The sequence below is a fragment of the Aulonocara sp. 'chitande type north' Nkhata Bay genome, linkage group LG4 (assembly GCF_057382095.1).
Source record: "Aulonocara sp. 'chitande type north' Nkhata Bay isolate Kocher_YH1m ecotype deep benthic linkage group LG4, A_spYH_male_GT1.1, whole genome shotgun sequence".
Lineage (NCBI taxonomy): Eukaryota > Metazoa > Chordata > Actinopteri > Cichliformes > Cichlidae > Aulonocara > Aulonocara sp. 'chitande type north' Nkhata Bay.
This window is the reverse complement of record NC_141347.1, coordinates 16,938,448-16,965,076: the sequence shown is the minus strand read 5'-3', so window position 1 is coordinate 16,965,076 and position 26,629 is coordinate 16,938,448. Positions and strand designations below refer to the sequence as shown.

At 40.8% G+C, this 26,629-nt stretch overlaps 1 protein-coding gene across 1 annotated transcript in view; it reads left to right on the top strand.

Annotated features, from left to right (window-relative positions):
- Window positions 1–26,629, top strand: part of grin2aa (glutamate receptor, ionotropic, N-methyl D-aspartate 2A, a) — a 181,450-nt gene that overhangs the window by 46,971 nt on the left and 107,850 nt on the right. The gene's annotated exons all lie outside the window — the stretch shown is intronic.

Genomic DNA, 26,629 nt, shown 5'->3' with positions numbered 1-26,629 from the left:
AGATAGAACGTCCCAGGTAGTGAGAATATTACTCAGTTATGTTTTAAGACAGAACTGTGGAGCTCCTGGAGAGTTAAGGGTTAACACTTTATTGATTGTTAAACAGTCAAGTTATACCTTTAAAGTTTCCAAAAAAACACAAACTAGGCTAGGTTGTTTTGCTGATATCTGACTTGTGTTGTGGCAATGTGATGCAGCTGGTACGTTGCAGCAATAGATTGACACTTCAAAGGGAAGTGTGTCATCAGTGACAGTAGTTTATTGTAAAAGAAGCATGGAAAATTTTCCTCACACTTAAAAATGCTGCTGTCTGTAATCTGTAATCATTGATAACATGTTCAGCGTTTTGTTTTGTCATTAGTAAATAAAGTTAAATTCAATTCAGCTCTATTTATATAGCGCTAAATCACAACAACAGTCAACAGGACTTGGTGACAGTGGGAAGGAAAAACTCCCTTTTAACAGGAAGAAACCAGGTAAAGTTAGGCTCAGGGAGGGGCGGCCATCTGTCGCGAGTGGTTGGGGGTCAGGAGAGAGAGAAAGGACAAAGAGACACAAGTATTATTATCGCAAATGTTCTCAAAGTATCATATATAACATATAAGACGAAATCACCCACCCTTACTGTGAAGACAGCTTTAACTAAATTGTTATCTAAGATTAGGCCCCCAAACTGAAAATGGAGACATTCTGGGGACAAAAAGTAGAAAATAAACAACAACAAAAATGTGGAACATCTCAGCCTCTGCTGCTTTGACTTGAACTGCTCTTGTTTTAATAATCCTCAGACTTTATGTAAACATAACAGCACTTTGATAACAACTCCGTGTATTCTTGTCTAATTCTCAGCGATTCCTGGCGAGACGTTTAAGGGTGCGTTTAATAAGCTTGTGTATCACTCAACCGGTGCACACCAGCAAACCAAAACAATTAGCAGAAAGCTGCTTAGAGCTGCAGATACGGGCTGTGATTCTTATCTGTTAATATAGTAATAAAAGAACAGTGAAATATGCACAAAGAGAACTTATGTAAATTCCAGTTTAACGTAAAGAACGCGAGCAAGCGCGTGTGTAACATGCAGTCAGCTAGCAAAGCAGGTCATCGCCAGCCTGTGGCCTTACCTCAGGAAACACACACAAAGACACACAAGCGCCTACTTCGAAACACAAGAGGAAAATGCGCACATTTACCACAGTGTTGTTTTTCCTCACTTCCAGAGAGAAAATACACACACATACCTACACACACAACTACTGTACATCCGCTTGAGTCATCCCGATGACACACTGCATAAGCTCTCGGAGGCTGTAAAACACACATACGCACAAATGCAGTCACAGGGAAAGGAAGGAAAATGTAGGCTGTATTACGTCATCAGACACACACATACACACACACACACACACACACACACACACACCAAAACACACACAGAGACACACAGGACTTTCCAGAGAATGGGCGAGTTTTACAACAACAAATCCAATCAAGGGGAAGACGAGGAATTGGGTTTATTGTCACACTCACACCTACACGTACACACAAGCAGTTTTAATCTTCTCTTTTATTAACATCATACACAATGCATCAATAGTTACTGCGTGATTATTGGGTTGTTTTCACCGTCACAGAAGCAAATCACATGGTTCGTTTTCCCCAGACAAGCGCATGCACGGTACGCATCTGTGTGTGTGTGTGCGTGTTTGTGCACACTGATGTGTAATTCATGCAAACAGAACAGCATGAAGTCAGAGCCTGACTAGCTGAGGAAAAATGAGGGAAGGTTGAGGAAAACCAGAGAGATCCAATGAGAAAATACAGCAGAGAGGTAAAGAGATCTTGCGGGACATTGACAGAGGATGATGAATTGCGTGTTACACCACTCTTGCTTTCTCTCTTTTATGTGTCTGCTTGTTTTCTTTTTTTGTTCTTCTTCCTTTTTTTCCCCTCTTGCATTGAGACAGTGATTGTGAAGCTCAGACAGTTTCTGTGCCATTTTGGAGGCGGTTTCTATTTTTAGGGCTGTATTAAGGCTCATTGTGCTGAGATGAAAAGTGAGCTAAATGCACTGAATAGGATGATTCACATGAGTCCGATCTCTGTCGCGCAAATTGCAACGACTGCACGAAGAAGTGGAGCTGTCCATCTGAAGTGTTGGACCACTGCTTTTTTTTTTTTTCAGGCCGACAAACCAGTGGTCTGTCAGAAAGCCCCAGGGGAGCGGAGGTGACAGATGATATTTTCAAATGTGTTAGCTTCCAAAGCTTTCCTTTCACGTTCAGTTCAGAGGTCACGGCTTTAACATCTGCCTGGCAGTTCTGCAACAATTCGCGAGCATTTTTAAAATGGATTGTGTTTACAAGTACAGTACACTCTTTTTTCGTATATGTGTGTGTGTTTTTTTTCTTCATGTATGTGGTCAGCAAAGTAAAATCTTGTCCTTCTGTTTCTATATTCCAAACAAGGTGGGAAGGGTCTGAGAACAATTAGTTTAATGTATATTTAAATATGACAGCTGCAATATCTTTGGCAAGAAACAGCCAATTGCTGGGTGACAAATTCACATCTACTACATAACTCTTTCCCCCATAAAGATGCCATTTGACAACCTCACCTTAACAGTGAGTTTTGACACTTTAGTATATATCCTTAATATGTGGTTTGACAACCATTAGAATAGTTTTTGGGTTTTTCCAAGGGTAGCTGCATAGGCAGAGACCATTTGTCTGAAATATGGCAGAAACTGCTCAGAAAAGGGCTGCAAGAGTTCAAGAGATAAGGCAAGCACAATCCAATCTGAAAGAAGAACTCTGCACATTTTTTAACAGAACTTTAACAATTCAATGTTTTGATTTCATTTACAGACTTATTTGCACCTCTGGCTAGCTTCTACTCCATGAGAGTATCAGAAGCTGAATCTCACGGTGACTATAGCATGAACAGCGCAGATAACTGATATGGAACAGTTCCTTCTTATGTATGTATTTTAATCTTGATGATATACATATGATCATATTAAATACCCTGATCCTGTGGGATGCAGAGGGTTTTGTGCACGGGAATGACAGAAACAGTTTGCTTTGTGTGTACTCAGAAGCTGCTCTGTCCAGCCTCTCTGCAGTGCTTTATGCCAGCAGAAACTTCTAGCAAGTGCATAGCATGTCTAACCATTACTTAACCATTTAATTATTGGGGGGGGGGGGCTCAATTCCCTTATGTGTCCATTTATCATAATGGAAAGCCAGCATTGCAAACTGGAGCAGCGGAGTTTGATAAATGTGAACATTTACAAGAGAGGGAGGGTGTACAAAATGCTGCTAAGTTACATTATGGGAAATGTGGGATGCAGCATTTTTGGGGCTTACCTCATCCATTACTAGAGACAGAAAGTGAGGAAAGTGCAGCATTTGCTGTATTGATTTTAGCTTTTTGGATTCTTTTGATTTAATTATGATTTTTTTTTTCTGCTTTTGAAGTCTGTCTCTTGCAAGTTCCCCAATTATACAGCAGTGCAGCATTAGATACTTAGGGAAGTTCTTTTGTATGAGTTTTAGGACCGTTGGCTGGTTTGACCATTTTGAAAAGCCGGTCGTGTAAACTGAAAAAAAATTGTATGCCCATAATGCTAAATTTAAGCGATGTGATTTTGTTACATAAGGACATATAGAATGTTAAATTTGGGTGATTGGTAGGCATACGGTTTATGCCAAAAATATTTTCATTAACTAATAATTATTTTAATACATAAAAAATTGATTTTATATAATTCAGCTGAATTTCACTCAAAATGATTATTTTGTGTTTATGAGCTGACCTCATGAACATAGTAGCTGTTCTGCTGCTACTCCGAGTAATTTTGCTGGACAAATTTGTGACATGTATTTGTTAACATGAGGACAAACTCAGTATAGTTTGATGTAGACCTAATTTTTTTGCATTTTTTCTGCAAAAACACAACATGTTCAGTGTGTATATGTTATACAGCAAGCTCAAATCTGAAATTTTCTGGATTTCATGTTGGTTTTTTTTGTAAAAGTATTCGCTGTGTAATGGCCTTAAGTCATTTTGGAGAACGCTTTGTTGGCAAATTGAACATTGTAATGATAAACAATTGCTTGGAACAAATGAACATGATTATTGGGATAGAAAAATTGATGTATTTGGCAATTAGATGCCGATGACCCATCATGGCAGAACGGAATCACAGGTGACAGGATTTAGTACAGGACCCCTTGGAGTCTAGATGCTGGTGGAGGTGAAGATGAAGACTGAGGCTTGAAGAGATCTCTGACTGAGGTGTCTGAGGTGGAGATGGGGAGGAGGTGGGTTACACAAAAGAGAGTCTGAAAGGGATAATGACCGAGATCGCAGATTTAAACAGTGCGGAACTAAAAGAAAGCGGGCAAGAAGATGATTGGACAAGAGTAATGATGTCAGCATTCACACTAACAGCATGGGAAAGCAGTATTCATGTAAAGAACAGAAAGTAGCCGAACACCCAGGAAGGCAAGCAGATGAGTGATTACAGAACTTGTGCAGTTGAAGTTTATCTTATCATCATTTGGCCTTCACTTTCACCTCAGTACTAAGACAATTCCCAAAAACAGGTTTACATCCAAGTACGTGTTTCAGATTTTTTTTCCCAGTCATTTTTAAACACAGTTTAAGCTTGTGATGTGTTTTCTCTTAAAAGCTCTACAGGCTTATTTGTTTTCCATTCAACAAAAGGTATAAAGAGCCATCCTATATGTTTTACTGTCATAATGATGCAGTCCTGCGGGAAGCTTTAAAAACTGCGTAATTTCCTTTATCCTTCAATACTTCTCTGTGCAGCGCCCGGGACACGCAGTGCATGCATTGTGTCTGAAAGTCCCACTAATCTAAAGTTAGTTGGACAAAAAAATTGCCCTGTGTGTAGGTGTATGTATACTGTATGACCTTCTGCGTGAAAGGCTAATAGCCTTAAAGATGCTATCACAGCTTCCATACCGGTATTGAACTGACGATCAATGGATGGAAAAATTGGCCTGGACGGAGAGGACACACACACACACACTTAAACTCACACTAAACACTAGCCTAAATCCCTCACCTTTCTGCAGGACAAGTCTTTCCAGCTTCCCACACTTACAGTCCACCTTGCCCATCGCTCTTCACTACACACATTATCGCGCAAACATGCTGCAGGTTTGTTTAGATCGATATAGAGATGAGAGCCACTTAATTTATTCATCAGATTGTCCCAGCTAGAGGTCCAGGTGCCATCCTATCTATTGGCATATGGTGGATTGAAAGTGTATTGGAGTCAGCACCGCTCCCCTCCTGGCCTCCTGCATTAAAACACTTAATGCTAAATCAACAGCTCTCTGAGAGCCAGCTAAGTCTTCTAACCCCGTAGAGATAGAGGGAGGGAAGAAAGAGAGAAAGTAAGAGAAACTGGCATGGGGTATGTATACATTTTGAAGTGTGAGATATTAAGGAAGGGCACAGTAGAGAATAAAACTCTTTATGTTTGAACAAGTGTTGGTTGGGGACCTGAGAGAGACAGGGAGGGAAAGTGCTTCCTCTCCTTGCTAATCCTTCTTTTTTCATGCTCTTCTTCTCATCTTTTTCTTCATTTTTATCCCCTGTTAAAATTAGTGCAGTGGAAACAGGGCCTCAACGGCATGTCATGGCACAGGAGCCTAATGGCTAATCATTATAGGCTGGAACAATGATGGCCAAAGACTGTCTGGGGACCCAACTCAGCAATCGGCTCTAAAGGCTCTGGAGCTTTGGGAATCTTTTCAGGCAACAAGGACAGGCCGTTCTGCCAAAGAAACAGGCAACGATATGCAGTGTACCTTCATTCTTCATACCTAAAATTAGCTTGGCCTTGCAGTTAAAGAGCTAGCCTGTGAGTCTTGTTAAAAGTTAGCATGCCATGTCATGAATGTGGTATTATTAGTCTACTGGTCTGATACAGGTGGTCTAAAAATATATTTGACCAGATCCTTCTAGCAGTGGGTTGGATGCTTTTTGCCTTCAGTAGTGCATTAATTCATCTTGAAATAGATTCAACAAGGTGTTGGAAACATGACATGATAGCATCACACAGTTGCTGCATATTTGTCAGTTGGACATCCATGGTCTGAATCTCCAGTTCCACCACATCCCAGTGCTCTGTTGCATTGAGATCTGTTGACTGAGGAGGCCATTTAAATACAGCAAGGTCACTGTCATGTTCAAGATGTTTGATCTTTGTAGCATGGTGTGTTATCCTGGCCGTCAGAAGGTGGGTACACTGGGGTCATAAAGGGATGGGTATGATCAGCAAAAATACGCAGGTAGTCTGTGGTGTTAGAATAATGTTCAACTGGTACTAAGGGGCCCAAGGTGTGCCACATCATAACACTAGCACCAACCGAAACTGTTGATACAAAGCAGGATCCATGCCTTCATGTTGTTTGTATCTGATCCTGCTATTCAAATGTCACAGCAAAAATCAAGAATCATGAGACCAGAAGGCACGGTTTGTTATTCAACTTATTGCATTCATAGATGCTCCTCTGCATACGCGGGTTGCATTTAGTGCTTCGTTGGTTTTCTGTTGCATCCATTCCTATCAGCCTGAAACAGTTTGGCTATTCTCCTCTGACCTCATTTATCAGCGAGAGAACTGCTGCTCAGTGGATAGTTTCTCTTTTTCTACAGTAGATGGTTGTGTGGGAAAATCCCAGTTGATCAGCAGCGTGTCTTACACCAACAACCGCTCCATGTTCAAAGTCACTTAAATCACTTTACGTACTCATTCTGACTCTCGGTTTGAACTTCAAAAATTGATCTTGACCATGTCTACATGCATAAATGCACTGAGTTACTGCCATCGCAAGGTGATGTAAGATAAGAGCTAAAAGAAAAAGACAGTTGAAGTTGCCTGTAATAGTTATGAACCAACTAAATCACATTTTCCACATCAAAGTTAAAATGCAGTTTGTAATTGTGATTGACATCTGGAGGAAAGAAACCAACCAGAGACAGTTTGCATCGTATCAAAATCAAAGAGCAGTTTAATGAACACTGAACACTTATTATCTCTTATGGAGTAATTTAAGAAACTATTATTTTGCATCTTTTAAAGGTCAAAATATGTTTTGGAGTTTTCTCCATAGCACAATGATCTATGAGGGAGAAATATAGATATGTAATCTCTACACATGATTGGAATTCAGTGTGTAAGGACAGAAAACAGTCAACGAACAAATCCAGGCTTAAACCAAAAGATGATGTACATTAATGGAAAAAAATTTAAAAACACCAGTGTTTCTGCCTATGTTTAGCTCGTGTCTCTTTTTTCAGCAGTGCCATGTTGCATGCTAATTTAGTTTTACCTTGCTCCTATATGTGTGATTCTCAAAGGTCCACCATAGCTGTAGGGGAGTATTTGGACACTGTGAAATGTGGGTGCTGTCTGGGCTTCTGTGTTTGTTGTTGTTGGATGTGTTTAAGCGTCTGCATGTGTGTGTGTGTGATGGCAGTGCTGCTGTTGGTGCTAATGGATTCACTGAGAAAAACACTGCTGGCCATGATGTCAGCAGGGGTGTGAAGGCAACGGTAGGATGATGTGTGTGTTTGTGTGTGCCCGCGTGTTAGGGTATGAATGCCGTTGAGGCTGGGGAATAACAATGTGAACACTTTCGTCAATTTAGATCAGCGGGAGTGAGAAAGAGACAAGGGCACAATTAAAAGGAGAGGGGTGGGGGGTGTGATCGAGACAAGAAATGAGGGAGAGGGGGAAAAGAAATGGATAGGAGGCAAGAGAACAGGAGATGCAGCCGTCTCTGTCAGAAGGAGAGAGAGAGAGAGAGAGGTAGGCAGAGATGCAGGGTGATTAAATAGAAAATAATGGTGTCAGACAGAATGAAATGAGAGCAGAAGAGAGAGGCGATGGCAGCGATGGAGGAATGGGATAAGAGAGGATTATTAAAAGGAGACAAAACAATGTCGTAAAGAGCCAGCAAAATGAAGGCTAAGAATTATGAGCAAATTATAAATGGGAACAGCGAATTTTCTGCTGCTTAACCTGTTCAACAGCACCCTTAAGTGGGGAGGACGAGGAGATGTGATGTTAATTTGCAATGAGAGGAAGGAGTCAACGAGGAACATCGCAGCCGGGACCGAAATTAGATCACATCAGATATGAGGTGCATGAAATTCTACATTAAAACAGACTTGACTTCACTGGACTTGACAAGAACAGTCATAATATATGATTGGCTTGACTTTAAACACTTTGGCACATTGCTGATTTAGCACACTAACCAATTTAAATCCCTTCATGAGCTGGCCGGGTGAAATATAACCCACTGCTCGAGCTCAAACCACAAAAAAGAAACAGACAGTGACAACATAGCACATGCACACATTATATTGCCATTTAAATCATTGAATTCAGGTGCTCCAATCGCTTCTGTGGACACAGGTGTGTAAAATCAAGCACCTAGGCATGCAGACTGCTTCGAACAAACACAGCAACATAGTTAAACCCTTTCCTAACCACCACAAACGACATTCACAGCATTTCAACTCTGAGATATTTTTGTGCAACATTACTAGCCTGCAACCCGTTTGTCATTTTGATGTAATCTGTGTGCAGATATGTGCTTAATAAATTAACTGGAAAACTGTATATATTTAATGACTTTGATGCCACACTGAATAAATAAGTGAGATATATTATTACTTAGATCACATCTATAAAAATAAACTGAACTTAAAGTGAATGTACTGTCCCCGATGCATATGCTCGTGACACATGACCAGCTGGTGATACAATATGTTCACATCGCGCATTACAGTACAATACTCTGGTAATTCACTGAGAGCTATTAATGCAACACTTTTGTAACACTAATAGCTTTTATAGTCAGTGTATTAATTTGTGTTCTATTTCACACAGAACGATCAGATTAACTTGAAATTAGATGTTCTTCCAATTTGCTTTCCCTAACAAAATTTGCCTGACTGGAGTATTTCTTGTTACCGGGTTTCGATCACATTTGGCTGGCATGCTGAACTGGAAAACATAAACAGGGTATGGTGCTGTAGTGAAAGCTATGACTCACTGGGTGCAGTTACACGGGCTTTCCCAAATGTAATCAGCCTGATCGACAATTCCCATGAAGGCGCTTATATGAGTTCTGAATAAAATGATACAGAAAACTACAGAAGGCAGTGCAACAGAATAGCTCTTACAGTTGCAATGAATTTGGCCTTACACCATATACAAGCATGACAGAAAAAAATGGACCTACTTTTACCAAAATATGTGCTTTATGTGGATACAACATACAGACTGGTGTTTTGCCGAAAAATCACAGAGGTCTGAGGTTAAATTTGTCAGTTTAATAGCATTTCTCGGAATACACCGAATGATTGTATGAGGTCAGCAGCTGTGGGAGCGGATGGGGATTTTTCCAATTTTCCAAAATAATATCTACAAATTGAATCAAAATGTGAGAGTGAGTTTGGAGTGATTTATCAAACAAAGGTCAACCCCCCCCCCCCCCCCCTCAGTCACCCTTCTCTTCTTCCTCCTCCGTCTCCCCTCTCCATTCTTCAAGTTTATGGCGTCGACATATCCACGCTCACAGCTATCAATTAGATAAACCACCGCCAGACCCTCTCTTTCAGTCCTTCCTCCTCTCTTGTACATTTAACATTTACAAATTAAAGCTTTAGTATTCAATGTTGATTTTGGTAAATTAGCAGACACTCTGTTGTAAAGATTACAACAATACTGGTCAGTGCAATGTATTAAGCTACAGCCCCTCTAATTATCTGTTTATCTCATACTATATTTCCATTGCTGATCATATGAAAATATGGTATCAGAAAAAATGGTTCTGTCTGTTCGCTGATGGACTTTCCTCAGCTTCAATCTTGGACTTTAACACAACCATAACACTTTTTATATACAAATAACTGTATTATCATGTGAAATTAACAGTGTCTATTAATGTTACAGACGCACAGGACTGAAAGCATTTGCTGCCTATTTCCCACATTGACGTTATCACTTTATAATTAGCCATAGCCGCTAGCTGTGTTCTTAATGATAACCTAACAGATGGTTAGTATGGTTAATTGCTAATAACTAAAGGGCTAAAGTTTCATTCATGATAACTGTTCTTCAATGGTGTTGAAACAGGAGCTTTACTGACCTCAGGAAAGTCTTGATAAAGACTGGGGTGATGGTCTTTAAGATCCTCCACTGTTCATGTGGTGAGCTGCTAGTGAGGGAAGGGGCTATGTGCCTACCTGCCTGCAGTGATGCTGTTTGAAGTTCTGTGTCAGCGTGTGGTAGGAGGCAAAGAGGGTAATGTTGGTATTAATACTCTTTGCTGTATCTAAACTGATGGTAATTTTTAGTATAAGTTGCTTTCCGAAAAACTATTTTTCCCTTTCTAAGGCGCATTGAAGTTACATTCTTTCAAATGGCTCTGATTTTACAGCGCATAGAAGTTTATGGTAAAACAACATTGCTTTCCATGTTCTCTGTGACCTCAGTAAACTATTTCCAGGTGAATTTATGGTCTCAGTTATTTTATAAATGATTATGTCTTTTAGATTAAATAGCATGCCTTAGGGAAGCCCTGCCTTCTGAATGATAAGTCACTACCATGTGGGCTCACAGCGTCGCCTCAGTTTCATAGTCAGAACCAGCCTTTTCTTGCCATGTGCGGTTTCAATAAAACAAGTTGTCAATGGCCAAACACTCAAGTTGAGGCTTTCAAACGACTACACAACCCAGTGATTCACTTCATGGTGGCTATGACCATCTTTTATATACATAGTAGACTTTATGAGTTGAACTGTGCTCCTGTTGGGGCCATTTACAGCTGCAATGCAAAAACCTCTGAGAAGCAGCTTATATAGGTTTAATGTGAGGTGTCAAACCAGGCAAAGCACTGTGCTGAAATAATAAAGAAAGCAGTTCACAGAGGCATGATGATTGTAACGAGTATTAAGAAAAGAACATAAGGGTTTGTGCTGTGGTTGCTAAAGCTTGTGCTCTCTTTGTTGCAATCAGTGTATAGAAAGCTGACAATCAAGAGACATTTCAGAGAAAAAGGTCACTAACTAGCGGTACTTAGAAGTTGTCATAGCAACTAGTGAAATGCAGCTAGTGTTTTGGGAGTTGTCAGCAAACTTGGATTGCTTCTTTGACCAATTGGATTGCCTACCCAATTTATAATTTACTATGATATCTTTTACTCTTGTACAGCTGTGCTGGTGTCTGGTTTACTTGGCTGAGGCTGAGTTGGGATGAGATGGTGTGTTACATTACAACTGCAGCCAATTTGAAGGAAAGGAGGGGGGGAATGAGCCTTCCTTTTTATTTATTCAGCTTTAATGTTGAGCAGGATAAGTTGGCTGCACCCATTTTGTCAGTGTGAGAGAGTTTGCCTGCCAGCAATAAAATGCCATCTTTAGCTGTGAACGAAGATCGTGGTTTGCACTGGAGAAGCTGTGCGGGAGGAAGGCACTGTGCAGGAACTGTTGCTGGTGTAGACCTATTAACACAAGGAGATACAAAGACAACAACAGCGGATAACAGGCACTTTGATAGGAGTCTGTCTATTTAAACTGCACCATTTACTCATTATGATACAGATACAGTTGGAACGGTTTCATAAGATAAGATAAGATAAGATAACCTTTATTAGTCCCACACGTGGGAAATTTGTTTTGTCACAGCAGGAAGTGGACAGTGCAAAAGTTATGACGCAAAAATTAGAATACAATAAGAATAAATACAGTACACAGCTGTACAGAATAGAATAAAATAATATACTATATACAGTAGAATAAAATAGAATAAAAATATACAATAAGATAAAAATAGAATACGAATGCTATATACATAAACCTCCCACTGCAATGAACGAGGCTGGGAGCTAACAACAAATATGCAATAGTCTAATTATTACTTGGGGAAGCATTGCCATGGAACAGGCAGCTTACTATAGCTTTATAAGTGTACCGTTTTACATATGAGCAACATGCTTGCTGTGCAGACTTGCAGTATGTTGCTGGCCTTCTCTTACATGTGCTGTGCTTTGCTCTGCCGCTCTGGTGTGATGTGTGCAGTGTGTGGCTATGAGTCTATAATTCATAGACATATGCACTCTTCCCTTTGAAATCTATCCATAATTGATTCTGCCAGTCCCACTGTAGAGATGGTTAGGGGGCTATCTATCTCTTTGACTCACTACTGAGCACGCGCCTGTGTATAAGTCTGTGCTTGCGAGCGTTTGGGTGTGTATGCTGGTGAAAAGAGACTTGAAAGAGGTTGGAGAAAGACTCCTAATGTGGGAAAGAGCATGGCGCAGTGCAGTGTAAAGCGCAGGCTCTCTCTCTCTCTTTTTCTGTCTCCCTCTCTCTTTTTCAAATACCTCCCTCTTGGGTTTCTGAGGGAAACAAAGGAGTTTTACTTACCTCTCTACCCCGCTTGCTTTCTCCTCCATCCTCCATCCTCCCTTGTCTTTTCCCTCCCCTCGTCTTCCCTCTTTTCCCTGGCTACATTTCTGTCATTTTCTATTCTTTTACTCTCCATCTCTTCTCTGCCTCCCTGGCTGTTTTGCTCTATAGCTAAATGGGTCCTCCATCAGTGTCTTTGGAACCATTAGACTGCTCTGAATGGCCTTGCCAATAAGCTCATTTGATTTCCCTTTTTTAAAATTTTTTTATTTATTTATTTCACGTGGCACCTGTGAACAAAGCAGTGCTACTGTACTGCTGTCACGGTGCATTTGGTGAGTACCATTGCCGTCGGCCAGTGTCAGAAATCCTTCTCAGGCTATGATGCAACTTGTGGTAACCCCTATAGAATTTGGCCATACGATGAGTACAGTGTGAAAATACTTGCGATGTCACTGACCTACTTCCTGGTGGGTGGAAACATTCCAACCAGTGAGGCAAACGGAAGCTGCCTGAACTAACTTTTGATCTAAAAGACAGAAAATCAATTATCTGATGATAGTGGGGTCCCTCCTCAACCAAACTCATAAAACTAAATTCTTTGTCCTCTGCCCTACTGAGCTGTTTGAAACTCTGGGAGCGCTTCAGAAACTTTAGCACGTGCACATTGGTGTAAATTTGTGCTGAGCATTGGAGGGGTCAAGATCTCTGTCTAAATAAATAAATAAATATGGGTAAATTCCCAGATGATTAAACATGCAACTATTTTGTTGGTAATACCTGAAATGAGTAAAGAAAATCAACAGCCTATTTATGCAAGATAATTCATAATATTATTGGGGGTGGGGTTCATAACCCCCTTAACCCCCCTGGAAATTACGCCCCTGCACGTGCAGATACGCTCCCATTGCTGCACTGGGTGGGTAGCAGCGTGTGTAGACAGGATTTTTATTGTAGTTTGAAATCAGAATATTGGAAAATGAGCTAAAGCTATTTTTTTAGATGCTGAAAAATAATCAAAATAGCAGTCTTTAAGATTGCAATTTTATGTTAAGATTAGCTGAAATCCAGTTTTGGAGTTGTTGGGAAATGTAAGTATCATCCATTTGGAAACATCCTGAGGAGAAACGGGTTTGTCCCTTACTTTGACAGACAGAATTTAGAATACAGAAGTAGTATGAATATTTTTCATTGTTATAACCACCAGCCAATCAGAGTATTGTGGGTATTGCCCTTTTTATGAACTTTTTATGAACTTTGCTCCCAAAAAGGCCTCTTGAAAGACAGCCAGGAATCGAAGATAGATTTTGAGAAACCTAAATTTACCAAAAGTAGTTCAGGCTAAACTACTTTTGGTAAATAAAATCTGATAAGTATATCTCAGCTTGTAGTGTTACCAATTTTGGCATAGTTTCACTTTATGTATCTATTACGCTATTTATATATAATCAAAATCTTCTACTTCTTATTACCCCACATTTATTTATCTGCCAGCTACACTTGGTAGAGTCTGATTTTCCATGCGTTGTTATTAAACATAAACTATTTTAAGTGTGGCCAAAATATTTTATGAAACTAGTTCCAGCTCAACCAGCTGTCGCCAAATGTTGCTTTGAGTGTGAACGTACAACATGATCCTATCACAGGGAATCAAATACTGCAGCTCTGTCAGATGCTGCTGGCGTTTCGTATCAGCACTGATGCCAAAGGACACATTGGATGCCAAGAGATAATGTTTAAAAAAGGTGATTCAAAAGTCCATACTGGCAGAGTGGAGGGGTGGCTGTGGAAGACTCATTATGTCATCCAGGAGACATCGGATTGAGTCATGTTTTGAAGCTTTGTGTTAGTCACTTTTCACACCCTTTCAACTTTTGCTCTCACACCTCACAATATTATCCTTGCATGTTAAAAATGCTTATAGTACATTTCTGATGGTGGTGGTGAGTGGACGCATCTTACTAGTGGCAAAACCAAGTGACTCATGGCACCAACAGAAATCGTTCACCCAGTAGTGGCAAACTGCTGCAACAAACACGCCAAAACGTCACGTCACATTTGAGTCTCACCTTTTTCCAATTTCATTACCGCTTGGCAAGTAGTTGGCAAGTGTTTGCAGACAAGTCCGTGCTTTCCAGGCAACTACAGGTGACCATGGCAATCTGCTATCAAGAAGATATCACAAGAAAGTTTTTGGTTTAAGATTCTTTGGTGTAACTGATTTTCATTTGCAATGGCCAGCAGCCTCCTGCAATCATTCTCCAACTGGTTGGGGATTACACATTTTTTTGTTTTGACTGAAGGTCGGCTGGGCATCACCGACTAGTCCCTCGGCCTGAGGTATTTCCCTTCCACAGATAGCTTTAGTAGTCCAATCTGCAATGGATTTACAATTATTAATTTAATAATACCACAAGATAATGAGGAATTTTGAATGCCTACAGTGTAACATGTAACATGTGAATATCGACACACAAGGTGTAGAAGTCAGATCGGATTAATTTAGGGGCTGCATTAATTTACTGGACAAACTCATAATTTTGTTTAAAAACGCATAATGCTGCATTGTTATAATAATGATAATTTTCATTGTCATTAATATAATACTAGGAAAAGCATATTGACTAAAGGTTCACAACAATTCCTCAAAGATGTAATTGGTGGAGGTTAAGAAACACTGAGTTATGATTTAACAGTGTTTTGAACGTACTGTTAAGAAAGGTAGAGGTAAATGCTAAGGTAAGTTTGGGGGTTTGTCAGTGTATGGTTGAGAAAGTGACTGGGCTAATGCCCAGGGAGCTAACGACTCCATCTGCTGCGCTCACACACGCCATTAAAACCACAGCTGGAGACACACCTCTGCTTGTCTGCTTTTCGCGCTGTCGTCTTCGCATCGAAACCTGAAATTGCTTCATTGGCATGAAAGACGAAAGCACAACAAACAGTTGATAATAATGGATGTTCAATACTAATTCTTAACTGATTACCAATTTACACAGTACCTGTTATGCATCTCTTGGTTTTAATTGTTAATGTCCCTTCTGCCTGGTGCTGGAACAGCTTGATACATATTTTCAGCTTCATTTGGCTCTCACTATCATTCTCCAGCTGTCTCTGCGTCTATTTTTTTTCTGTTTCACTTGCATTATCAGTCTTGTTCTCCTCCTCTTTGTCAGTAGGTTTGTGTCTCTGTTTACGTTTTTCCCCTGCTTCCCATTTTATAAGCCCCCACCCTCTCTCTCATTCTCTGGCCTAATTTCTCAGTTTCTCTCTGCACTTCCATCTAAACGCAGCCATTGCAGAATTTCCTTATTGCCCTACCTGCTTGAAGCAGTGTTTCTGCAGCTCTGTTTAGAATCTGGAAAGGAAAAAATATGCCCAGGATGCTGTTTGAATGACTAAGATATTGCTGGTACATATTGTTACTTTACTTCACATTTTATGTAGCAATATATCCAATCAGTAGTGTTCACAGTGTTTTGTTCTTTCCTCTTTTATAATCTTTCCTCTTGTATAAACAGAATTACAGATTCGGAAAGGGGAGTACTTTTCTTGTATTTTTATATAGTATACAGTACATACTGATGAAGCATTATGAAAATATTTTGCACTTTACTTCATGTCTTCAGATTCCCATCCTTTAAGTAACACCAGCAGGGTGATTATGCAACAGATGTTATGAGTCATTGCATCCAGTCTGATAAGCTGACTTGTACATTTTAAAATAAAGAACCAGTTAAGAAGAGTTAATTTGAAAATAGAACAATATAAATAAGAAAGTTGACAGAAAATGGCTAAACAAAATTAAAGGAAAAGACATTTAACAAATAAAAAAATACATAAGACATTGCACAAATTGCCAGATCACAGTATAAACAGAACTAAGCAATAAAAACATGAAGTTCTAAACTAAAATAATCAGAGCCCAAGAATCTGTGGTTCATAAATTCAAAGCATTTCAAATAGTTAGTGTAGAGTAAAACCACAGGCATCAGACTAATAAAATACTTTTACAATCAATGCAAATTCTAGAAGATTTGTGTAAAGACTTTTTAACAGGCTTATTGTTTGATCTCTCACTAGTCTTGTATTCTTCAGTAGAACTGGCAGGACTGGGAATACATTGAGGGACAGAAACACGTGAGAGAGTCTAAATGTAGCGGGATCACTGTTGCACATTCTCCAGGATATTTTCTGTTAACCTTGAAAATCTACCTGTTGGAGTGAGAGTTTAAGAGGCTACAATCACAACAACTGTCACTTCAAGGCACTTTATGGTGTAAGGTAAAGACTTTTCAAAAATACGGAGAAATCCCCAACAATCAGGCGACCCCCTCGGAGCAAACACTTTTTTGATTGTGAGAAGGACAGAATCCCTTTTAACAGGAAGAAACCTCCAGCGTAACCAGGCTCAGGGAACTGAGGAAACTCTCTCTGTTCTCTTCTTATTGGCGTGTAATATGAGTTAAAATAATAACACTACTCTAATAAATATGAACAAATTGCGTAGTTAAGATATAGAAAAAAGCAGTTTTTGTTAATGAATGTGCAAAATCAAAGCTGTTTTCATTCTACGTGTTCTCATTTTTTGTATAACTCTAACCTTCTTTTTTACACTATCAATTCTTCCTTCAGCAATCTCCACGTTATCTGTCATACACACTTATACACACAAAGCTGGCAGACAGAGACTCTGTAGTTTTCTGCTGACTCTGCCATTATTACCATATCTCTACTGTTGAATAATTCACCACAGACATCGTGATCTGATCACTCTCTCTCTCTCTCTCTCTCTCTCTCTCTCTCTCTCTCTCACACACACACACACACACACACACACGCGCGCACACACGCACAGTGCATTATCATTCACTTGCATGTGTTCCACATGCCCACACATAGCCTTACTGTCTGACACAAACAGACATGCACACTCCCACAACAACAACAGGGGGACGATACATGCGCTTAAATACATGCACACATGAACGCTGAGCTACCCTCCTTTCCATTTCCCTTTGGAAAATGGGACAATTGGGAGTTTTCATTACCTGGCATACAATGCATGACAGTTTACTAGTTTCTCAGTACATCAATCGTCCCATCCCCACCCCGCCTCCTTCATTCCCTGTTTATCTTCATTGCGAGTTAATTACCCCATGGAGTCATTTCTATGCATGAAACTCTCGTGTACGTGAAATTCAGTTCAGAGACACAATTTGTAGATTGTTTCGTTTCCATGCATACTCCAATTTTGACTTGTTTTTTTTTTTGCATTAGTATTCATCATATCTCCACGCTAATTATCATATGCATCCAGAGTTTTGTTAGCGTAACTTAGCATAAAAAATAGCGAAATCAGCAAGTCATGTTGAAAACCAAAACAAAAAGAAATCAGCCAATCAGCACGTCTGAAGCTCACTGATTAACATTTTATACTGTGTCCTGTTTCTTTAATTCACAAAAAGAAGGCAAAATTTAAACTTAAATAGTAATAGCTGATGGTGTTATGGAGAATTTCATCAGGCCCAGTAACTTTGTGAGGAGCTAAATACTTATTGGTGTACAGTTTACAAGTGATACTAAAATCCTTTGTGCTATGTCAATAACCATATGTAATACTGACAAACATCGACATCATATGTACTGCTGAGATGACACTTTTAGTGGGAAAAAATAATGTAGTTAGTTAACTTTTCAAATTAAGTAACACAATTATAGTTACTATAACCAAAACCAGCTCGTGTACTGCAATCTTTAAGGTAGAATTGCAAATGATATGCTTCTCTCTTTTGCACCATTCTCTGTAAACCCTACATGTTTGTGTGGGATAATCTCAGCAGATTAACAGTTTCTGAAATACTCAGGCTAGTCTGTCTGGGATGATGCCATGTTCAAAGTTACTTAAATCACCTTTCTTCCCCATTCTGATGCTCTTCTTGAATGCATCGAGTTGCTGCCATATGATTGGCTGACCACGTATTTGCAGTTGAATATGTGCATCTAATTAGGGCACGTGTATGCATTCAATGTGAAGCAATAAAATCCCCTTTGAAAGAACTGGTATTGTAACTTAAACCTTCTTTTTAGTAACTTTTCTGACTCACTGAATTTCTCTGAGTTCCTCACGCTCTTCCTCACACCCTCCCACCTTAATGGTTGTTAAAACCACTGCAAGAACCTGAACAAGATCCAAATGAAATTGCCACAGCAGCAGCATAAGATATCTATCAAGGCTCACCAGCATCACAGGAGTAAAGAGAGCTTCTTATTAAATCACATTAGCTCCATCGATTTTTGCGCTTGCTCGCTTGACTTTTTGTCTCTTTCGCCAAATGAGCTTTTAACTCCTGCCTGGCCACAGCATTACTCAGTGTAATACTGTAAAGGGACAGCAATGGTACACTACAGTAAAGCGGAAAAGTCCAAGTACCACCCGGGTGCTTCATTCATGTATTTTTGGAGTAATTCTGGCTCAAATACTTCCACTTCGACTGTCTGTTAAAAACTGCAGTTATTAAAGTTGAAATGAATTTAATTTAATTATTTTAGCATAATTAACACCAGAGTCTTCACAACCCCAGAGGGGAGAACCAATCTAATAGCACTTTCTTAGTGGTGATACAGGCCTACACTGAAGCTGCTTCTAGGGGTCAGAGTGTCACTCATGATATGATAGTTGAGTGGATTATGGATGGTGCAATGTTCATATCAGGGTGAAATAAGGTTTTGAGGATTAAGTACAGTTTATATGCTGAGCAGGGTGGTTTCAAAGGGTGTGTTTATCCATTCGGTCTCCAACCTCGTATCCTCGTGTGTGTGTGAGACATCTTGTTTATATGTATGCTAACACATACATTTGTCTGAACAGACTTTTACTATTTACTAGCGCTGCTCTATTATAGCAAAAATCATGTTCAGTGCCTTCATAAACCTATAACACACATACACATACAAACACACATTTACTGATATTCTTCATTTAATAGAAAGTAATCCCTTACAGATGCTATTAGCATCACTGTTTAATGAACCCTTATTTAAAGAAATGCATAAAACACAAAGTGACCACAAAGTGCCATTGCGCTTAAAATTGTTTAGCTATACTTATTTACAAAGTAATGTAGATGTGAGTGTAACGTGAGCAATTTAAACGTAACATAATCATTTTGCAGATGCAGTGTTGCCTTTCTTTTGAGCTTAGCTTCTACACGTAATATGTGTCCTTTGTAAGGATTTGAATGTATTAAAAGTAATTGTCAAAACCTACAAAGATGTTGTTAATCCTTGACAGCTTATGTAGTCCAAATTGTTTAATGTGTCCAGGAGAATTTAGAGAACAGACATAGATATATACGATCATGAAACTGTAGTATGATTATCTTGTCCTATTATTTGCCCAAACCTAACATTTAGAGCCTCTGATGATTTTGCTGGTGGGTAATTGTGGCACGTCACATGGGACACAATGAGTAAAAGATCAGCGAATGACAGATGTACAAGTGTTGTTGTATTGTCAGGCCCATCATTGAGAAACCTGACTGAGCCATTCCCAGTGAAGCAGAAATCAGTGAGAGTGTAATCAATAGGTGTTTGCATTGACAAACCAGCCACGCTGTCAGTCCCGGCCTGATCCTCTGACGCATACTAGCATACAGTAAGGCGAGGCTGTTATCGCATGTCGGGAGTACGGTACTTGGGAAGAGATATAAGAAGTGGAGTAGTAGCAGAAAGTAAGAGAAAGAATGTATAATGAAAGATAAGCAGGATATTTTATGAAAAGTACCATGTTCTTCCACAATTTCTCTCAGTTTAATATTGTTCCAACTTTGGTGTAATCATCTGGAATCGAATGCTATCTAATCAGGTCAATAATATAGTTCACAACAATTAAAAACAGCAGTTGTTCTTTGTGCCTTAAAGGCATTTTACATGAGCCTTGTCTGTTTTAATTGTAAAGATCCCAAAGGACTTCTAGGGACTCAACTCTGCAACATGATGAGTGGATTTTATTGGTGGCTGTAAATCTTTTTGAGACCCTTCCAAAAGATATGTAGAAACCTTATCTTTCTAATGCATCAGTATTTGGAAAAATGCCTTCACCTTCACCAAAGCATGTGTTATACAAAGAAAGACAAAAAGCAGAGAGCAACTTGTGATAAATCTGCCATTTATTTCACACATGCATCGGGGGGGGAGTTCATGCTTCATAATATTATGTTAGGGTCCGATGGTTTAAGTGTGGGCATTTGCACGGGAAGGCATGACATTCACATACCCGTGAATGAGTAAGTAGGCTGACAACCTATTTCACATGCATCAGTAGGTCCAGCCTATACCTTTACAGCACGTTGTGTCAAAGTGTGTTTGTGTGTGGATTGTTATATACAGAAAATATTTGCAAAGAAGTCATACTCACAGCAAAGATGTGCAACTGCTAAAATGTCTGCTTTGAGATTGTTAGCGCCTTTATGCTTACACAGGGCATATAATCGAAGATACAACACAGTGGATCTAAGGTACACTTATTAGTACATAGCTCCGTGCATAGTCCCACACTTGCAATGAATTTCCCTCCCCACTCCCTGCTCTTCCTTTCACCTCCTTTCTAGCATCTTCCCCACATCATTGGATCATCTCTGCACTCAAAAGCTGTCTCACCTCTTTTCCATCAAGCAGCTTCCCCTAGCATATCGTAACCTCTTTCCTTACACCCCCCACCACATGTCTTTCTTCCACTTCTCTTCACCTTATTTACCTGATGGCCATCTGTCTCGCCCTCTTGGGGGGCTACAAATTGGGGGAGAGTGGGAGGGATGACAGCAGGGAAACAAGAAGAAGTAACCAAGGAGAAGGAGGTTGGTATTAGTGAGAATCGCCATAAAAGAAGGGAAAATGTAAGTCTTAGCACATGTCTTCATTATTATGTGCCTATCATACAACATGCCAGGGGAGTGAACCAGAATAATTGTGCTGATGGTTTGATTTTTTTCTTTCTTCCTGAAACATGTTAATGTCAATGCAAAAGTGGTTTAATATTTTGAATTTTACTTAGAGTTCCACTCACACATGACATATCATTTGACATGGTCCCCTGTGGCAAACATTATCCATCTTTATCACACGTAGGAAGAGAAATAAAATGAAAATTTGAAATCTTGTGGTCTCCCACTGTCCCTTATAAAGCTCTTATAAGGGCAGTGGTTCTTCTGGTTGAAAATAAAACTAACTTACACAGAAAACCAAGATATACATAAATGTACAGAAGCTACATGTTAGATTACTTTTTTCTTTAACATACTCGATTAGCTAAAATTCCATATTTGTTCACTTCTGGTTCTGCACAACTTTCACGGAGGTAGACACATTTTTCTACTATAATTCCCCTTCAAGATTCAGGTGTTAATTATGAATTATCAGTATGCACAGCCAAGTATTTATGCTCGATTTGGCATTTAGTGCAAAATTTGTCGTGATCTGACAAGTACACCAACCACAGGGACAACAGCAGCCAGAGGAGCAGGGACATGCAGCTGATTGACCCGGAACTTATACAGGATTCATTCCCGCCACAATAAAGGGACTGGCGGAAGTGGGGTCAGAAGTTACCATGGTTACACTCTCCCCCCCTAATCTCATGGACGTCCTCGTACATGGACTAGGCTGGCAGCGAATGACTGGTTGGCTGAGGTGTGAAGGCATCGTCTCCTCTTCTTCATCGTCTTGAAGAGCGAAGGAGAAGACAGAACTTAACCCATGCAGGAAGGTCTGAACGCTCTTTAACAGAGGCTTACCAGGCTTGATGTATTGCAGCCGATCAGGAGGATTCCTGGTGCGGGTTGAATGCCTCAAGGGTGGTTCTGCCTCAGGACTGAGAGGCTCTGATTCAGTAGGTGAGTGTTGTGACAAGTTACTTCTGGATCCTTCCGAATCAGAAGACAGACTTTCTTCATCGTGAGAAGTTTCGACAAGATCAACTGGCTCAAAGCCAGCTTCCACGGTTCCGCTAGCAATAACTTGTTCCTCTTCAGCAGGTACAGGTTCCTCTGAGAGGATAGCATTCTCTTCCTCTGTAGCCAATACTACAGGGACATCGGGCTGGTTGATAAGTGGGACAGGTTGCGGAGTATTGGGTAAGGCGATGGTTGTTGTGAAGGTGACAGGTTCAGCAGAGAAGGGAACAGGTAGGTATGAGATTAGCTCCTCTTCGTCATTGTTATCAGCATCATCAGCACGTACAGGAGACACGGGTAAGACAGGCATTTTCCTCTTCTGCTTAGTAAGCATTTCCTTTTCAGGTGGTAAATACCCACAGGGCAGTAGGAGGTCTCGATGTAAAGTTCTCAGGGGCTTGTCTTGGCCTTCGGGTCGAACTGTATACACAGGAAGAGTGCCGGCTTTCTTCACTACAATGTACACAGATGACTCCCATTTATCTGCAAGCTTGTGTTTGCCTCTTAGCCGCACGTTCCTCACAAGAACTCTGTCTCCAACATTCAGCTGTGATGCAGTGACATTTTTATCAAATCTGTTTTTGTTACGTTTCATCACCTTTTCTGAGTTTTCGATGGCCAGCTTGTAACTTTCTTCTAGGTGGGACTTTAGTTTGTCCACATATTGTGTGTGGGATGTTGATCCTTCTTTGGCAAGGGGTAGTCCAAAGGCCAAGTCCACCGGTAAGCGAGGTTGGCGGCCAAACATAAGCTCATATGGTGAAAAACCTGTAACATCGTTTCTTGTGCAATTGTATGCATGCACCAGGGGTTTTACAAAATCTTTCCAATGGGATTTCTGTTGAGCTGTGAGTGTTCCTAGCATATCCAGTAATGTTCGGTTAAACCGTTCAACAGGATTGCCTCTTGGATGGTATGGAGTGGTTCTTATTTTGTGGATCCCAGCCATTTCACAAAGCTCTCGGATGATTCTGGATTCAAAGTCAGGGCCTTGGTCACTGTGCAAACGTTCTGGGATACCATAATGCACAAGAAAGTTGTCCCATAAACATTTGGCAACAGTCCTGGCTTTCTGGTTTGGCGTTGGCACAGCAATGGCATATTTTGTGAAATGGTCAGTTATGACAAGTATGTCTTTGACTCCACGATCTGGTTCCACAGAGAGAAAATCCATGCACACCAGTTCCATGGGATGAGAGGTTTTGATATTGACCAGAGGTGCGGCTCGTTCAGATGGGGATTTGCGTCTCACGCATCTTTCGCACTGTCTTATTTTATTGACCACATCACGTGTCATCTTAGGCCAATAAAACCGGGAACGGACCAAGTCCAGCGTTCTGTCAATTCCCATGTGACCCATTTGATCATGTAGGTGGTTAAGTACAACTGGTCGATATTCCTCAGGTAGCACTAGCTGGTATGCGAAGTCACTTCCCACTTGTCTCTTCCTGACGAGAAGGGTGTTATGGAGCTCCAGTTTATTTACTTCTCGCAGTAATAGAGGTAGATCGGGAAGTTCTTCCCTCAGGAATGGCGGTGGTGACTCGCCTCGTTCAACCTGAGCTATGACATGCCGGATGACAGGGTCAAGGCGTTGTTTGGCTGCAAGGTCAGCTGTTGAGATTTGGGGGAGTACCATGGAGGTGAACTGGATGTCGTCCGTGAAACTGTCAGGCAGACTGTCGACATTGACAGACATGGATAACACCAGAGCAAGATCAGGATCCGTGCTTGAACTGTACATCAGATGACGGTCATAAACTGCTTTGATGGTATGCTGGTCAATAGAGACATAATCTGGTTCATTGAGATGGTGCCATGCAAATCTCCAGATTCGCTCACGTTCTTTCTGTGACAGAGGATCATCAGACAGTTCACCATGAGGTCGGCGAGACAAACCATCAGCATCCGAGTTCTGCTTTCCTGCTCTGTAGATTAATTTGAAGGTGAAAGTGGACAAAGCTGAAAGCCATCTGTAACCGGTAGCGTCAAGTTTTGCTGATGATAAGAGGTATGTTAATGGGTTGCTGTCTGTCACAACTGTAAACTGAGCACCATAAAGGTAGTCGTGGAATTTTTCAGTCACCGCCCACTTCAAAGCAAGAAACTCCAATTTGTGGGCGGGATACTTTGACTCACTCCGGGAAAGACCTCTGCTGGCATATGCTACAGCTCTGTTTTTTCCATCCTGCTCTTGATACAGCACCGCACCAAGACCTGTGGCACTGGCATCAGTGTGGAGTGTGTATGGTTTCTGGGGATCAGCAAATGCCAGAACTGGGGCAGAAGTGAGTTTGTCAATAATGGACTCAAAAGCTTGTTGACACATTTGCGTCCATCGTCCTCCAAATGGCTCTTTGGGGTTGAGGTAATTCTCTGGCTTTACAGTTCGTCTCAGTTTCCTCTGAGAAGGTGGATAACCAGCAGTGAGTTCATGTAACGGCTTGACAATGGCCGAATATCCCTGGACAAAACGTCTGTAGTACCCAGCAAAACCAAGGAAAGATCTTAATTCCTTCAAGTTTTTTGGCACTGGCCAAGAAGTGAGTGTGGAAATCTTGTCCAGATCAGTTTCAACACCAGCCTGGGACACTACATGGCCCAGATACTTCACCGATGTCTGGAAGAACATGCATTTCTCAAGTGAAAGCTTCAAGCCAAAATCTTTGAGTCTGGTGAGAACTTTCATCAGGCGAGCTTCATGTTCCTCAAGAGTTGGTGCAAAGACAATGAGATCGTCAATGAAAACCAAGACTTCTTTTAGATTTAATTCTCCCATGCATTTTTCCATCAGCCGTTGGAAAGTGCTTGGTGCGTTGGTAATCCCTTGTGGCATCCGATTAAATTCCCAAAATCCTACTGGGCAGACAAAGGCAGTCTTTGCCTTATCCTTCTCCTCCATTTCGATTTGGTAGTAACCCGACTTGAGGTCTAGCACCGTGAACCACTTTGATCCTGCAAGTGCGGAGAAGGTGTCTTCCAGTTTAGGCAGAGCATAAGCATCTTTGATTGTTTGCAGATTGAGTTTGCGGTAGTCAATACAAAGACGTATACTGCCGTTCTTTTTGCGTGCAACCACAATTGGAGAGGCAAATGGTGAGTCAGATTCTCTGATAACGCCAGAGTCAAGAAGTTCTTGCAGGTGCTTCCTGACAGCATCAAGATCTTGAGGGTGAATTGGTCGTGGTCTTTGCTTGAAAGGAGTTGGATCGGACAATTTGATTTGGTGTTTAACTTTGTTGGTCCTGCCGAAATCCAGATCGTGTTTGGCAAATACTTCAGGAATAGTGTTGAGTTTTTGAACAATGCGTTCTTTCCAGTCTGGAGTTAAGGGGGAATCTCCAAAGTTGTATGGTGGTTGAGATGGAGGTAACGACTCTATAGACTGGTCTGAATACTGGGTGGGTTGCTCTTTGGAAATGACCTCTTGGAAGGCGCTGATTTCTGCAATAATAGCTCGAGCTGGAATGTGGATTTCATGGTCGGACTCATTACTCACTACAACAGGCAGAGAATATGGCCGACGTTTAGGTAAGTCCACAAGGCAGGTTTTTACTAGGAGTCCACCAGGCAGAGAACTGGAGGTGGGTTGTTCCAGAATAACTGCTTTCTCACCTTGGAATAGCCTTGTGACCAGGCATCCCTCAAGGACAGTGGTTTGGCCGGCAGTAATCGTATGCGGTTGGTCTGACTTTAAGATTACAGGAGCATACTGGTCATTTGAATTCTGGATGTGGCGACACTGGAGGATTTTATAAACTGCAATGTAACCAGAACCAGATGGCAGGAATGACTGCTCAGAGAGGGTATCACAGTGTTTGCTGTACGCAACGTCAAGAGTGTTGGTACCAACAAGTATCATTGGGGGTGATTGCTGGACGTCAGGCACGACAAGCGCAAGTGTATCAACATTAATGGATGAACCAAGAAAATTAGCTGGGAACGTCATGTTAATCTCAATGTATCCCAGGTAAGGTACGGCTTGTCCATTTGCTCCTTCTACTTCCAACAGATCATCCAGTGGTTTGATTGGATGGTCTGAAAGGTAAGTATTATAGAAGGAAAAAGGAATCGTAGTAACCTGAGAGCCAGAATCAAGAAGACAGTTGAAATGGTTGCCTTTGATTTGAATTTGGCCTGTGCTTTTCGTCCCCACAAGCCCTTTAGGCAACAATGGAGATTTGTTGTGGTTTCTGGGACTGTTCGTGCACGCA